This window comes from Aulonocara stuartgranti (genome assembly GCF_965226115.1).
Source record: "Aulonocara stuartgranti genome assembly, chromosome: 22".
NCBI lineage: Eukaryota > Metazoa > Chordata > Actinopteri > Cichliformes > Cichlidae > Aulonocara > Aulonocara stuartgranti.
Genome location: NC_138957.1, coordinates 18,291,411 through 18,309,342, shown reverse-complemented (window position 1 = coordinate 18,309,342; position 17,932 = coordinate 18,291,411). Strand labels below are relative to the sequence as shown.

Here is a 17,932-nt window from a genome sequence, read left to right as displayed (position 1 = left end):
TGACATGTTACCCTGTGATGGTGAACAATCGCATGAACAGATGAGAGATGATTCAGAGCAAGCAGATGGACTGACTAATGGTGGTTTTGCACTCGAGTCCTGTTTGCAGCCCCCTGATGTGGCTGAGGAGATATTATGTTTCAGTGAAGGAATCTACTCTGTTGCTCCTGCAGAGAGAAACAATCCAATAAGTTTTTTCAAAACACCTAAACTGGAGGCCATGGCCTTCCCTGTGCAGTTTCCTACAGGCCAAAACACACTTGATGAAAGAAGGCTGATCAAAGTATCCCCCAGTGGGTATTTCAAATCAAGACTTTTCTGCATTGATGATCGTTTTGCCAAAGACACAAACTATTTGTTCTTTGCACAGTTTGTGACTGAAATACACTTGGCTACATCCAGCATGACAGTACAGTTAAGGAAGGCAAAGCCTCTGACCAGAGATGGTAGAAAAATAACCTCAGGCATGTTACAAGATAAACATGAGGTGGAGAAACTGGTGCGAAATAAAGATGCAGTGAGATTCATGCAGCCTCTGAGAGGAACCCCAGCCTATTGGGAGAAAACAACAAGAGATCTTTTTGCCATGATCAGACAGTTGGGAACTCCCACGTTCTTTTGCACATTTTCAGCTGCTGAAATGCGCTGGCCTGAAGTGATCGAGGCAATAACAAGGCAGCAAGGTGAACAAGTGAATTTTGAAGGACTCGACTGGTCAGCAAAGTGTGACATCCTGAGAAGCAATCCTGTCACAACAATGCGCATGTTTGACAAGAGAGTTGAAGCATTATTCAGAGATTTACTCTTATCTCCCGCAGAGCCACTTGGCAAAGTCATTGACTACTTTTACAGAGTTGAGTTTCAGCACAGAGGAAGCCCACACATACACTGCCTCCTGTGGGTAGAAGGTGCTCCTGTGTTTGAGGAGGATGATGAGCAAACTGTTCTTGATTTTATAAACAAATACATCACAGCTCAGCTGCCTGATCCACATAAACAACCTGAACTGTACAAAAAAGTAACAGAAGTGCAAAAACACAGTAAGAACCACACAAAGACGTGCTTTAGGAGTTTAAGCTCCGGGTGCCGTTTTGGTTTTCCCAAACCACCCTGCAATGAGACAATGATCACAAGACCCAGTGAGGATGATGCACTGGAAGTAGAAACGGCAAAGAACAAGCTCAGACCACTGAACCAGCTGCTGAATGAACCTGAAACTGCTTCCATGAGTTTAGAGCAGCTCTTGGAAAGATGCAAGTTGACACATGCAGAATATGAGAGATACCTGAATAAAATGAACATGAGGAGTACGATCATACTAAAGCGTGATCCAAAAGACTCTTGGATAAACGGCTATAATCCACATCTGCTTGAAGCCTGGAACAGTAATATCGACATAAGCTTTGTTTTAGATGCTTTTGGTGCTGCAAATTATTTAATGAAATATATATCAAAAAAAGAGGGCGGGCTATCTGAGTACCTGAAAACTGTCATTGAGAACTCCCATAAGGACAGTGTAAATGAGTGCGATGAAATGAGAGCCGTCATGCAGGCATATTCAAAGAAGCGAGAGATCAGTGCACAGGAGTGTGTTGCTCGTGCATGTGGTCTTCACATGAAGCAATGCTCACGTGCTGTAATATTCATTCCAACTGATGATAATCCTGTGAAAATGAGTCGTCCCCTGTCAGTTCTGGACAACACAACACCTGAGTCTTCCAATGTTTGGATGACATCTTTGAATGACAAATACAAAGCCAGACCTGAAACACCAGAGTATGAGGAGATGTGCATGGCAGACTTTGCTGCTACTTGCAGGATTGTCTATGGCCAACAGAAAAAAGGTAAAGATGTTTTGCCCCTTCTCAATGAGATGGGGTTTGTGCAAAGGCGCAAAAACAATAAGCCTGCTATCATCAGATTTCACCGCTGCTCACAAGAAAAACATCCAGAGCAATATTACGGAAGACTGCTTAAACTGTACCTTCCTCATCGTTCAGACCACGAACTGAAAACACCATCGTTGCCAACCTATCAGGCTTTCTATGGTGCTGGCTGTGTACAGCTACCAGGTACTGACCATCTTGAGTACGTGCAACACATTGTCAAAAGAAACAGAGAAAAATATGAGAAAAACAGTGAGGAGATCGAGAGCGCTGTTGAGGAATATGAACAGAACAGAGGTGTGACTGACGAATGGTGTAATCTGGCACCTGAATCAGATCTCGTAAGGTTGCCACTTGTTGAACAAGAAAGAGAGCGAGACAATGAAAATGAACAGGAAGATGTGCCCGACTACAGCCGTCAGGCTGATGCTTCAACAGAAGTCAGAGCCATCAGGGAACCCCCTGCTATTGATCCCACATTGTTACGTCAGATGTTTCAGAATCTGAACAAGAAGCAAGCCTGCATATTTTATGCAGTTAGAGACTGGTGCATTAAAAGAGTCTGTGCTCTAAATCCAGAGCAGTTTTTCTTTTATATTAATGGTGGTGCTGGAACAGGAAAATCACATCTAATCAAATGCATCTACTCAGAAGCATCTAAGATACTGAGCAAAGTGCCCAGATATGCAGACGACGTTGACATATCAAAACCCACCGTCCTGTTAACTGCTTTCACTGGGACTGCAGCTTTTAACATTTCTGGAACAACACTGCATTCTCTTCTCAAGCTGCCTAGAAGCTTAAAACCTCCCATTCAGGGACTTGGCAATCAGCTGGATGAAGTCAGATCAGAACTTTTGAATGCTGAAATAATCGTCATTGACGAAGTGTCTATGGTGTCAAGACATCTGTTTGCATATGTAGATGCAAGACTCAAACAGATCAAAGGGACTCGGAGACCCTTTGGAGGCATGTCAGTCATTGCTGTCGGAGACTTCTATCAGCTACCCCCAGTGCGACAGTCTAAACCTCTCTGTGTGCACGACCCGTCTGAGATCGACCTGTGGCGGGAGCATTTTCAGATGATCACTCTGACTGAGATTATGCGTCAGAAAGATGATGTTGTCTTTGCTGAGATGCTGAACAGAATTCGTGTAAAAGGAAAGTTGGATGAGCTTTGCGAAGCAGATAGAAATTTGTTGTTACAGGCCATAACTGAACCAGCCCATTGTCCGACTGATGCATTGCACATTTTTGCAACTAATAAAGAAGTGGATGCACACAACTCTTCAACACTGGCTCTGCTCCACACTCATATCATTGACATCCATGCAGATGATTATAGAAAAGATCCTAGAACTGGCAGAATGGCACTTCAAGACAGACCATTGAAAGGAGGTAAAAACGAGTTACCAGACACACTGAAAGTTGCAGAAGGAGCTCGTGTCATGCTCACCAGAAACATTGACATACAAAATGGTTTGGTTAATGGAGCTTTTGGAATACTACTTAGAGTAGTTTACTCTGAAAATGACCAACACATCATCAAGCTTGGACTTAAAATGGATAATGAGACATCTGGAAAGAATAACCGCACACCAGCAGACGATATGGTGTACATTGAGAGAGCAGAGGAGAATCTGAAGCAGAAAGGAGTGGTACGAAGACAGTTCCCAGTGAAGCTGGCCTTTGCATGTACAATACATAAGGTACAGGGTATGACAACTACATCAGCTGTTGTCTCTCTTAAGAGCATTTTTGAGCCCGGCATGGCCTACGTAGCTGTCAGTAGAGTGACGTCTCTCAGTGGACTGTATCTTCTTGATATGGAGGAGAAAAAAATATTCACCAACCCAGAAATCACTGCAGCGCTTGAGAACATGAGACAAGCCAACCTTGATGACATGATGCCTCTTCTACACGTGAGGCAAACACTGAGCAGGTCAGAGGTTTTCACCATTGTTCATCATAATACAGAGGGACTGCCAGCTCACATTAATGACATCAAAAGTCACCATGAATTGTGTCTAGCAGATGTTTTGTGCCTAACAGAAACACACCTGCGGGGCTCTTTTGTCGCAGAGAGCCTCCACTTGGAAAATTACAATTTGTTCAAACGCAACAGACACCTGTCCTACACAAACTTTCCCCAGATGGCAAACAGAAGTGGTGGTGGAGTTGCTGTTTATGTGAAAAGTGACATTCAAGTGCATGAAAAACAGTACATCCATAATGTAACTGACCTTGAATTTCTGGCTTTAAAGGTTGAAGCACCAGTCAGTGCTCTGATTGCAGTTGTATACAGACCTCCAGACTACACTCTGAGGCCATTCCTGAAAAACCTGGTAAGCCTATTAGACTCATTGGAGATCATGGACTGTCATCCCATCATAGTTTGTGGTGATTTTAATGAGAATGTTTTATCCAGTGCAAACAAACCAATCCTGGAGCTGTTTGAGTCTAGGGGATACGCACAGGTCATCACTGCCCCTACCACAGAGAAGAACACACTGCTTGACCTAATTTTCATTTCTCAGTCAGATCGATGTCTCCATTCTGGAGTCATGAAGACATACCATAGTTACCATGACCCAGTATACTGTGTATTGTCCTGTGATGATTCATGATCTAGATCTTTGAATACAGTAAGTAATTTCTATATTTTTGAATGACTTAAGAAAGTAGAGCGATATTTAAAAGTTGACGCCCTGCATTGCAGTATAATGTTTGAATTGTTTACATAAAATACAATTACATGAATTAAGTAATGATATCAGTAAAAGATGACAATTTTATTTATTACAGAAAATCTAAAATTCACTAACAGTAACCTATAAATGTCAGAAAAATCAAATATAGCAGTTTAAAATGAATAGTGTAGGCATATCCTCTCTGCAGCCAGGCTTCAACATCCTGCCAGGCTGCCCCAGTCTCACTGTGGCTGGGAGGGAGGGAGGGTGGACCAGAGGATTGCCTACACAACACATAAATGTTCAACAGCTTCTTCATTGTTTCTGAGAGAACAATAATGACTAAAGGTTGCTTTTTAAAAAAACAAACAAACAAACAAACAAACCTAATTACAGCAATAATGACAGTTAAGCCACTTTATGTGTGCCTCTATTTTGAAATACTATTTACAAAAATGTTATTATTTTGGTTTGTTATAAACTTTAAACTTTTTCAAAAGTATACGATTATATTTTTGGACAAATCTTTCGATGAAACATACATTTTTATGAGCTTTTATCATGTTTCGGCCAGTGCAATCATCAGGGTGGGTCTGGGTTGATAACTGCACATTTCTGGCCAGAAATGTTTCAGCAGTGTTACATATGTAGTGCATATGTTACACTTGCTTTCTGTTACCAGCTGATACCCTACATTTGTATAGACATTGGATGGTGTGAGGTTGGGGAGTTGAGTGGGGGGGGGGGGGGGGGGGGTTTACGGTGGGAGCTGAGGGGGGGGGAGGGTGTTAGGTTTCCTTTTTTCTTTTTCTTTTTTAAGAGAGACACAGTCCTCCTGTGTCTTCTCCAAGCTTCACATGTAAGATCCAACAGTGTGAAGCACATAGCAGCTAGAAACTGTAATGCCACAGATCAGAGAGGCTTCATCATCACCATCTTCATCGCCGTACGATCAGAGCGTGAGACTTCACATCTGGAGCACAGGAGACATTCTGTGATAAGTCCTCCTTCTAGCTTGTCCCACAAGCAGTCGGTGAGATTTACTCACAACAAAAAGGGTTAATGACATAATTTCCATGAAAACATGTATTCATTCTTTGTAAAGTGTTTAAATTGTGTTTTCACTTGACCTTAGGAGTGTTAGAGTGTATTGTAATGTCTGTACTCAGGTGTTTCCCTCTGTGATCCATCCCCATCAGAGCTGAGACACTCAGGACTGAACAGACTGCACAGTTTCTGTGACCGAGCCTCCAAAACACCTTCTTTGAAACCACTCATGATAGAAGGGCTTCATATTTGCAGCAGCACTACTACAGGTATTCAGTTTATTACAGGATGTGTTTGTTTCTTAGGACCAGCTCTGAGTGCACACTACCTAACATATACACCTTTCTGTTCATTACAAACCAACTACTCTGGATCACACGGCCAGTTGGCAGGAATGTTGCTGCAGGAAAACATCCCTGGAGATCACCATCATTGTCAGACTGACTGTGCCTCCTCTGTGCAGTGTCAAGATCCTCCCTAAATGAGTGTGTAAGTTAACATTTTCATTATTTTATTCCCTTTGACAAGACAAGTATCACTGATATTTACATTTACAACTACATATGTTCCCGTTTTCTGCTCTTCTTTTAAAGTCCTCAGCTATCCTGCTTCTGTGCTGCTTGCCACACATCAAACACTGGCCGGATGACAGGGAGGATCCACTCTGAAGTCACTGGACGTGATGAGGATCATATGGGACTTCATAGTTTCACAGAAACATTGTGCTCTGTGATTACAGGTTTTAAATGGACATAATGACTGCCTCTCTCTGATCAACAGGCTAAAGGATTGTTTTCATTGTTAGTGCTCTGTACAATGTATGCTTATTTAATATTTCATCACAGAGCAAACCTTTATTTATTTAACATTTTTTTATTTTGTTTTAATGTTGAATTAACTGTGGGGATTTTTTTAAGTGGGCACTTGGGATGTCATATGACCAGAAATGTGGTAACTGGAATTCAACAGTATGGAAGAAAAAATCTGCTGAGAACGAAACACATACAAAAACCCCCAAGAAAATTCAAATTCATTCCATGTAATCCAATCTAAAACATTTTAAACTGCTGAACAGCAACACAAACAGTGTTAAAAAACAGTGTTAACAGAATGATTATGATGATTTTGTACCAAAGTTTCAGGTCACATGGCACACCTAGTGTGTAGTGTGGGGTATCAGCTGGTAAGTATAGGTTTTTTCATATTTGTGTCCTTAGAGTTCAGATAGATAAAGACTTGTGTATAATAATTAGTCATAACCACAACTCAAAGTCAGGGACTAACTAAATTTGGGACTTTGTGTCTGAGCCCAGGTTAAAACAATGTGTAAAAAAGCATTTAGTGGCATGGCTGAACAATGCTGTATTGATACTTATTTATCCATGTTCACAAAAAGGACTAATGTGTTTATTTGATTATTTGCATGTGTTAAACTGTGTCACCACCTTAGGCTTTCATTTGAGTTTACTCACAAATCTCTATACAGTTCTCTTTTACCACTGTGTGGACTCTGTTTACATTAAAACATAAAGAAGAATGAGTAATAAAAAGATGTGTAGACAGATCAGAAGATTAAGTAGACCGATAGAAACAGCTGTTCAGCCATGTTCTAAGAAACCAACACAATTTAAAGGTTCAGGATTGTGGTTTTAAAAGTTGAATTTTCATGTATTTCATATGTTGCTCATTATTTTTTATTTAGTTATTTAATTTAGTTATTTTTCTTTATTCTACCAGTCCTTTTCAGAAAGAAGCTGTAAAATATGACTTAAGATTTTTATGTTATTTTCTATGACATACAAAACAAATTGATGTATGTAATACTATTAAACATGATATACACATGTGTATATGTCTGAAAAACATCATGCTGTATATTAAAGTTTGTATTTTCTGCAGAATGTTTGTTCTTCTTTTAAGTTCATTTCAATTAGAAGAATATGAACTTTTAATATTCATTCAGAGGTTTTCTGACTCTAAATGTTCTTTTCTCATTTCTTAGGGTTTTCTAATTTACATTTAAAACATTTTCAGCTTTTTTCCAACTTCTGCTTCTGTGTAACCTTCAGCTTTTAGCAGTTCAGCACCTTTGTTTTCAGGTTAAATTCGTTTTTTGTTTTTTTTTTTAATCTCATTCAATATTTTTAACTCAAAATTCAGCAATTAATTCATTTCAGTGCATACATTCAGATTCAAGCATTCACACTGCAGTTTCTTCAGAAAATGCACTTTCTAGTTATTATTATTAGTGTGAATGCTTGAAAAGCATTCACAGTATTGTTATTCGAATCTTTATTAGTGTGAATGCTTGAAAAGCATTCACAGTATTGTTCTTCTAATCTTTATTCTATTTTATTCTGTATTCCGTACGTTTTTTGTACTCCTACTCCTTCAAAACCGTTCAACTTAGAAAAACCATTCAAACACCATTAGATTCCCCTTCTTTTGGACATGACTGCTTCTATTTTTCTCATTTTTAACATTTATATTTTTAATTTTATTCAACTTTATTCAACAAAAATTTCCCAAAATTTCCCATGTATTTCAATGGGGAGACCCTTCAAATTCTCATTCAACTTATTCATTTTTAAACTCTTACTACTTCCACATACATTGACATAGAGCCACCATTCAAACTTTAAAACGAAGACAAGACATTCAACTATTCAACTTGTATTTATCTTTTCAATATCTATTATACTTTTTCTTCAGTTCCAGTTTAAGTTTCATGATGTTTTTTCACCCGTTTCAGAGTTTATAATGGGTGTGTATGGGACGGAATGTTGGGGCTAGAGTGAGGCAGCTCAACTGCTAGAGTGAGAGGAGCAAAAAAATTAATCTTAAAATCTTTTTTAAAACTGCTGCTGTGTCCGCAGCGTTTGCTCTACAGGTATGATTTTACCCTCAAAACGTAGCCATCGCTGTCCTCTTTCATCCAATGTGTTTACTATTGTACTAGGTGTTATGGTTCTTTCATAAATGTCACCAATGCGCAGCCTCCTCCCTCCAACTCTTCCATAGACTCTAATGTTAAAATGGCTCAGAAGGTTCGTTTGAAAATCAGAAGAGCATGGTGTCTTTACACTGTCACCACGTCCATATAAGAAACTCCACAGGCATGAAAACTGAGAATTCAGTAGACTAGAAGCTGCTGTCGCTCACGGTGAAAGAATTTCGTCAATACGACTTGTACTTTTCATATGGGAACGATTTGTTTCGGCCTGACTTTTCTGTTCATTTTAAGCAGCAAAAGTGAGGTGCATGTCTGTGTCGTGTGTATGGAGCCATTGTCACTATAGCAACCAGGCTCACACCTGCCTGCTTAACGAGCTCTCTCTCACTCTGCCAAGGTTAAACCTAAAAATGTTAGATTGTAGTAAGATTAACTTTTTCAAAAGTACAATAAGACAGATTTGACAGGGTTTTGCCACAGATTAATAGTTTGTCACTAGTTAGTATATGCCAACTAAGTAGAGCATTGTGATTGGCACAAAGGTTTTTCAGATCTGGGCAGTTGGAGTCAGTTGATGACTTCAAAATCATCCTTTCTGACTGGATAATTAAAGCTCTCAGCATCTATCGGTCTGTAGTTAATTTCCCCACCTTTTAACTAACGTTTAACTAACCTAATCTCATTTAATGTCTCTGTTTATAGTCTGTATAGTTTATCTCCCCACGAATACACTCAAAGTAGTCTTAAAATAAAACCCACAAAACAGTTCAAGATTTAATACTTTTTATTTGCTCATTTAATGCCAGTTGCCCTGTTTTTCTGTATGTCACTCATTCGCTTATACTTGGGCAAAAAGGACCAATTTTTACACTAGTATAGTGTATTTTTTCCCTCTATCTCTCTATGTCTGTCACACACAGAGACCAACACACAGACATGTATATGCTCATTATTGCTGTTCAAACTGATGGTCAAATTTCCAAGCACCACCTGAACGCCTCATCTGTTTTTAACCTATCACTGGACCAACTGTCGTCATTCCGCTTTGCTCTCTGCTGTGGTAAGTACAGTACACTCAGTACTGCAGTGTTTTATTTTTATGATGGAAAAAATACATGTTTGACATTTAAACTCACATATCAAGTCCAACAGAGTTAAAAACAATTCAAAGAAGAAAGAAAGAAAAAAGAATAACCTTCGCTATCATTTATATACGTTTATTACGTTTTGCTGTTAGCAGCAGTGCTAACGCTAGCTTCAATGCTAATGCTAGCAACAATGCTAACGCTAGCTATAGTGCTAACACTAGCCTTAGCAGTTGTTAACTGACAAAAATAATATTCCTGTGATATTTCTTGCTGGTCAGTGAGACAAAAGTAAGAAATTAGCTTTATTATTGCCATTGTGGCTCAGTTTTAACAGTAAGAGTGCTAGCGCTAGCAGCATTGCTAGCGCTAGCAGCATTGCTAACGCTAGCTGCAATGCTAACGCTAGCTGCAATGCTAACGCTAGCTGCAATGCTAACACTAACTGAAGTGCTAATGCTAGCCGGAATGCTAGCGCTAGCAGCAATGCTAAGGCTAGTAACAGTCTAACAGTAGCCTTACATAAGTGGCAATACTTCAGTTAACTAGTTTGAATTGTAAAATGACTGCTGTATCAGTTGGTGTGCTATATTACTCTATAATTACCCTGCTGACTAGAAGTTCAGTGTATCATGTCGTGTGGGCTTTGTATTTCTGTTAGTCTGATAACACTGTACAGACAACTAACGTATTATTTTTCGTTTCTTTCAGGAACCTGACTGACACTGTGCTTTGCCTGGTAGGTGTGCACATACTGTAAGAGAAGTAGACCAAAATAAAAAAATAATATGACTAATATAAGCTGTAAAGTGATGGGTTCAAACTTTGTGCTAGACCTTTTAAACACAATTTTATAATAAATACACATAAGTGCAGCTTAACAATTGGGCTAAAATATTTTTTTCGTACATTTTTGTAGTCACACTACATGTGATTAATTAATGATTCACTCAATCATATTTGTATTTAAAAATATTATTGCTGAATTTAATTAAATATTTATTCTTTTAAAAAGTGCCCAATTATGCAACTTTTTGCACATGGCAGCCGACAACAGTTTAGCTTGAATATTTGTTTTGTCCTTTTGCAGTAGTCACATTTAGTTCATACAATTACCATGTGATATAATTTTAATAAAATTATTATTTTTTTCTTGTTTTTTGTTCAGAGTGTGTAGAAGAAGAAGAACAAGGACCAGATCTCCAGTCTTCTCTCTCACATCCCAACCCCCCAACCCCTCTATCCTCTGCCCTGCTCCACCTATTGTCTCTGCCTTCTTTCCATCTGTATTTCACTCTGTGGTTTGTGAGAAATTTTGCCAAACCAACAATCCTTTTGCGGTTTGATTTAAAGCCGTGTCTCTCCTGCTCTGTCTGTTCTCTCTGCTAAATTTTCTCTCTACCTGTTTTTCACTCTTGGCTTGCTGCTGAAAAACGCCAAGCCAACAAAGCAATAAAGAGTGCATATTTTGCCTCAACCTATGAACAAACTGAACAAACAAAGAAAAATCTGCGGTTTGATTTAAAGCCGTGTCTCTCCTGCTCTGTCTGTTCTCACTGCTAAATTTTCTCTCTACCTGTTTTTCACTCTTGGCTTGCTGCTGAAAAACGCCAAGCCATTAAAGCAATAAAGAGTGCATATATTGCCTCTACCTGAGAACAAACTGAACAAACAAAGAAAACTAATTCACGGTTTGATTGTGATTTCCCAGCCGTGTCTCTCCTGCTCTGCCTGTTCTCTCTTCTAAATTTTCTCTCTACCTGTTTTTCACTCTTGGCTTGCTGCTGAAAAATGCCAAGCCAATAAAGAGAGTGCATAATATTCTCTCAACTGAAGAACAAACTGTCAAACGAAAGACAACTGTTTAAGACAAATAAAAACTGAAATATAAAAACAAAGACAACATCTCCTGGTGTGTGCCACTCTTGTGAACATATTTTCTAGAGACTAAGAAACACTTGCAGGTGTGTGAAAATGCCAAGGAAGCAGAAAAAGTCACAAGCTGCAAAACAACGCTGGAAAAAGTTTCATGAGTTTCACAAAGTACCAACATGTGAACAAGCTGAGTTTGATTTTCCTCAGAGCTCTGCAGAAGACAGTGTGTCTACAAAGACCAATTCTGACAGTGTCAAACAGGCAGGTCAACATGTTCCTGCACATGTACAACAGGTATCTTATGCTGATGCTGTAAAGAGTGGACTGCAGCATGAATTTAATGAACAACATGAGGTGTCATGTAACCCACAGGTGGGTTATGCTGATTTTTTGAAAAGAGGCTGTCACAGTGATGTGGCAGGACCATCTCATGCAGAAAGAGTGAACCTTGAAAACCAGCCCTCTGTTATACATGTCTGTGCATCTCGCAGCCAGGCTCATCCTAAATATGGAGACTCTAGAAACAAGCAGTGCACATGTAACTCACTCACATTTCTTGCTTTCCTTCATGAGAATGAAAACATGACTACAGCTGACCTTAATCTGGTCTTGGATAAAGGTGATGTGATGTACAAAGAGGCCAAGAAAAGATTTCCTAAAAATATTCATTTGGCTACCGATGAGCTGCCAGACAAAGTTGATGCTCGCAGGTCTATGTATCATGTCAACATGACACAGCCTTCCCGGTATGGGACATTTGAAGAACCTCCAGAGGAGGCAGTAGATACCTTTCTCAGCTTAGAAGCAGGACTGAGCTGCCTGTTGTCAGATGTGCAGTATGCCTTACTGATTATGAGTGGATTGTGTATCGCAGTGTTCAGATCCACATCAGGCAAATATGGTTTCTTTGACCCACACTCCAGAACACCCAGTGGTCTTCCTCTACTACTACAGTCACGTAATCGTGGTACAGCTGTGATGCTGAAATTCACACTCCTCAGTGACATGATTAAGAGGCTACAAGATTCTTATGAAATGATGGAGATATCACCCTCTTGTAACTATGAACTGAAGCCTGTGCAGTTCTACAGTATGAGCACAGTCAACCTGAGTGATACTATCACAGACACAGTCTGCAGACCAACAGCTGCCACTGCTGTGGCACCTACTCACTCTGATACAACTGTTGATGAAGCAAACTCCTCTACTCCAAGGAGAAACACAACCACTGATCCGACTGAAAATATCTTTTGTCAAATGTCCATTTGTACGCCACTGGTGAAACAAAAAGAAGTCCACGTGACTCAATTCACATCATATGAAGATCAGAATGAACCTCCTAATATACCCACTGAACAACTATGCAGTGAATTAAGTTTCCTTCCATCAAGTGATGCTTTTTCATGTCAATCAAATGCTGCAATAAAAAATGTTGCTGCCTGTGACCTTTCTGATATAGTTTTACAAAAACTGAAAAAAGTTAATAAACAACAAAGGCACAAAATGAAAAGAAGATTAATGGCATCAGAGAAACCCAGAAATCAGAGAAAAGAAAACCAAAAAAGGAAAGAACGACAAAAGTATGCTTCAAATAAAAATTACAAAGAAAAGAAAAAATCTTGCACAAGCGAGGCATATAAAAACAATCCTGAAGTTAGACAGAAAAAACAACAGTATATGAAAAGATGTTACCATGCGAATGCTGAATTCAGAAAGAAACAACAACAGTATGTTAAAAGACGTTACTGTGAGAATGCAGAATTCAGACAGAAACAACAACAGTATGTTAAAAGACGTTACTGTGAGAATGCTAAAGTTAGACAAAAACAAAAACAATATATAAAAAGACGTTACTATGAGAATACTGATTTCAGAGAGGAGAAAAAAAGCTACATCACTAAAAGGTATCGAGAAAACTTTGAATTCAGAGAGAGACAGAGACAACTGATGAAACAACTAATGCGAGACAGGTATCAAAGTAATCTTGCATTTAGGATTATGCACAACATGAGATGTGCCATGAAAATAAAAAGGAAATACAGATGGGTGAACAGACAAACCCAAGAGAGTGACAACAGTGTGATCAACGAGGCCATATCTGTGTTCAAATCACAAATCAAAGCTGGACCATCATACCCATGTACTGTATGCTTCAAGGCTTCATTTCCAAACCAAGTACGACCCTGCACAAGGTCAAATTATGTCAAAAACCCACATGTAGTTACAACATGTTTGACAGGAAAGTTTGTTCATGTTTGTGATGAAAACTGCAGAAATGAGCAGTGCAAAGTGCCTGATGAGAGAAAGAGAGAGTGGATATGTCACACCTGCCACGATCATCTTAAAAATGGATCCATGCCAGCACTTGCTGTTGCCAATAAGTTGGATCTTGCTGATATTCCAGCTGAACTTTCTGATCTCAACATACTGGAGAGACATCTCATAGCCAAGTGCATACCATTTGCCAAGATCATTCCTCTTCCCAAAGGCAGACAAAGAGCAATTAGAGGAAATGTGGTCTGTGTCCCATCAGAGGTACAGGAAACTGTTGAAACACTACCTCGATTGAGAATTAATTCTCAGGTCATGAGAGTAAAATTGAAGAGACGCTTGTCTTACAAAGGTCATCAGCTGTTTCAGACTGTAAGCTGGTCTAAACTTGTGCAAGCACTGCATAAACTCAAGCAGATTCATCCACAGTATAAGGATGTGAGCATCAGAGATGATGCTGAGCTGTGTGATCCAACTCTTCCTGATGAAGATGATGATGATGATGATGATGATGAAAACATGAATGAGGACGATTATGATGAGGCTGATTTAATGGAAATTGACAGCTGTGAGAAAAATGCACTGAGTGAAGCACAAAATATAAATGAACAGGACATTGACATGTTACCCTGTGATGGTGAACAATCGCATGAACAGATGAGAGATGATTCAGAGCAAGCAGATGGACTGACTAATGGTGGTTTTGCACTCGAGTCCTGTTTGCAGCCCCCTGATGTGGCTGAGGAGATATTATGTTTCAGTGAAGGAATCTACTCTGTTGCTCCTGCAGAGAGAAACAATCCAATAAGTTTTTTCAAAACACCTAAACTGGAGGCCATGGCCTTCCCTGTGCAGTTTCCTACAGGCCAAAACACACTTGATGAAAGAAGGCTGATCAAAGTATCCCCCAGTGGGTATTTCAAATCAAGACTTTTCTGCATTGATGATCGTTTTGCCAAAGACACAAACTATTTATTCTTTGCACAGTTTGTGACTGAAATACACTTGGCTACATCCAGCATGACAGTACAGTTAAGGAAGGCAAAGCCTCTGACCAGAGATGGTAGAAAAATAACCTCAGGCATGTTACAAGATAAACATGAGGTGGAGAAACTGGTGCGAAATAAAGATGCAGTGAGATTCATGCAGCCTCTGAGAGGAACCCCAGCCTATTGGGAGAAAACAACAAGAGATCTTTTTGCCATGATCAGACAGTTGGGAACTCCCACGTTCTTTTGCACATTTTCAGCTGCTGAAATGCGCTGGCCTGAAGTGATCGAGGCAATAACAAGGCAGCAAGGTGAACAAGTGAATTTTGAAGGACTCGACTGGTCAGCAAAGTGTGACATCCTGAGAAGCAATCCTGTCACAACAATGCGCATGTTTGACAAGAGAGTTGAAGCATTATTCAGAGATTTACTCTTATCTCCCGCAGAGCCACTTGGCAAAGTCATTGACTACTTTTACAGAGTTGAGTTTCAGCACAGAGGAAGCCCACACATACACTGCCTCCTGTGGGTAGAAGGTGCTCCTGTGTTTGAGGAGGATGATGAGCAAACTGTTCTTGATTTTATAAACAAATACATCACAGCTCAGCTGCCTGATCCACATAAACAACCTGAACTGTACAAAAAAGTAACAGAAGTGCAAAAACACAGTAAGAACCACACAAAGACATGCTTTAGGAGTTTAAGCTCCGGGTGCCGTTTTGGTTTTCCCAAACCACCCTGCAATGAGACAATGATCACAAGACCCAGTGAGGATGATGCACTGGAAGTAGAAACGGCAAAGAACAAGCTCAGACCACTGAACCAGCTGCTGAATGAACCTGAAACTGCTTCCATGAGTTTAGAGCAGCTCTTGGAAAGATGCAAGTTGACACATGCAGAATATGAGAGATACCTGAATAAAATGAACATGAGGAGTACGATCATACTAAAGCGTGATCCAAAAGACTCTTGGATAAACGGCTATAATCCACATCTGCTTGAAGCCTGGAACAGTAATATCGACATAAGCTTTGTTTTAGATGCTTTTGGTGCTGCAAATTATTTAATGAAATATATATCAAAAAAAGAGGGCGGGCTATCTGAGTACCTGAAAACTGTCATTGAGAACTCCCATAAGGACAGTGTAAATGAGTGCGATGAAATGAGAGCCGTCATGCAGGCATATTCAAAGAAGCGAGAGATCAGTGCACAGGAGTGTGTTGCTCGTGCATGTGGTCTTCACATGAAGCAATGCTCACGTGCTGTAATATTCATTCCAACTGATGATAATCCTGTGAAAATGAGTCGTCCCCTGTCAGTTCTGGACAACACAACACCTGAGTCTTCCAATGTTTGGATGACATCTTTGAATGACAAATACAAAGCCAGACCTGAAACACCAGAGTATGAGGAGATGTGCATGGCAGACTTTGCTGCTACTTGCAGGATTGTCTATGGCCAACAGAAAAAAGGTAAAGATGTTTTGCCCCTTCTCAATGAGATGGGGTTTGTGCAAAGGCGCAAAAACAATAAGCCTGCTATCATCAGATTTCACCGCTGCTCACAAGAAAAACATCCAGAGCAATATTACGGAAGACTGCTTAAACTGTACCTTCCTCATCGTTCAGACCACGAACTGAAAACACCATCGTTGCCAACCTATCAGGCTTTCTATGGTGCTGGCTGTGTACAGCTACCAGGTACTGACCATCTTGAGTACGTGCAACACATTGTCAAAAGAAACAGAGAAAAATATGAGAAAAACAGTGAGGAGATCGAGAGCGCTGTTGAGGAATATGAGCAGAACAGAGGTGTGACTGACGAATGGTGTAATCTGGCACCTGAATCAGATCTCGTAAGGTTGCCACTTGTCGAACAAGAAAGAGAGCGAGACAATGAAAATGAACAGGAAGATGTGCCCGACTACAGCCGTCAGGCTGATGCTTCAACAGAAGTCAGAGCCATCAGGGAACCCCCTGCTATTGATCCCACATTGTTACGTCAGATGTTTCAGAATCTGAACAAGAAGCAAGCCTGCATATTTTATGCAGTTAGAGACTGGTGCATTAAAAGAGTCTGTGCTCTAAATCCAGAGCAGTTTTTCTTTTATATTAATGGTGGTGCTGGAACAGGAAAATCACATCTTATCAAATGCATCTACTCAGAAGCATCTAAGATACTGAGCAAAGTGCCCAGATATGCAGACGACGTTGACATATCAAAACCCACTGTCCTGTTAACTGCTTTCACTGGGACTGCAGCTTTTAACATTTCTGGAACAACACTGCATTCTCTTCTCAAGCTGCCTAGAAGCTTAAAACCTCCCATTCAGGGACTTGGCAATCAGCTGGATGAAGTCAGATCAGAACTTTTGAATGCTGAAATAATCGTCATTGACGAAGTGTCTATGGTGTCAAGACATCTGTTTGCATATGTAGATGCAAGACTCAAACAGATCAAAGGGACTCGGAGACCCTTTGGAGGCATGTCAGTCATTGCTGTCGGAGACTTCTATCAGCTACCCCCAGTGCGACAGTCTAAACCTCTCTGTGTGCACGACCCGTCTGAGATCGACCTGTGGCGGGAGCATTTTCAGATGATCACACTGACTGAGATTATGCGTCAGAAAGATGATGTTGTCTTTGCAGAGATGCTGAACAGAATTCGTGTGAAAGGAAAGTTGGATGAGCTTTGCGAAGCAGATAGAAATTTGTTGTCACAGGCCATAACTGAACCAGCCCTTTGTCCAACTGATGCGTTGCACATTTTTGCAACTAATAAAGAAGTGGATGCACACAACTCTGCAACACTGGCTCTGCTCCACACTCATATCATTGACATCCATGCAGATGATTATAGAAAAGATCCTAGAACTGGCAGAATGGCACTTCAAGACAGACCATTGAAAGGAGGTAAAAACGAGTTACCAGACACACTGAAAGTTGCAGAAGGAGCTCGTGTCATGCTCACCAGAAACATTGACATACAAAATGGTTTGGTTAATGGAGCTTTTGGAATACTACTTAGAGTAGTTCACTCTGAAAACGACCAACACATCATCAAGCTTGGACTTAAAATGGATAATGAGACATCTGGAAAGAATAACCGCACACCAGCAGACGACATGGTGTACATT

General features: G+C 40.1%; 2 long non-coding RNA genes across 2 annotated transcripts; both read left to right on the top strand.

Moving 5' to 3' along the window:
* The first annotated feature begins 5,379 nt into the window (after window positions 1-5,379).
* On the top strand, window positions 5,380-7,511 carry LOC309698772. The gene is made up of 3 exons (XR_014274175.1): window positions 5,380-5,892; window positions 6,009-6,112; window positions 6,217-7,511. It is a non-coding gene; the product is annotated as an uncharacterized lncRNA (long non-coding RNA).
* A 1,427-nt stretch (window positions 7,512-8,938) lies between these two features.
* LOC309699357 lies at window positions 8,939-11,875 on the top strand. The gene is made up of 3 exons (XR_014274309.1): window positions 8,939-9,205; window positions 9,497-10,400; window positions 10,830-11,875. It is a non-coding gene; the product is annotated as an uncharacterized lncRNA (long non-coding RNA).
* Window positions 11,876-17,932: the final 6,057 nt, after the last annotated feature.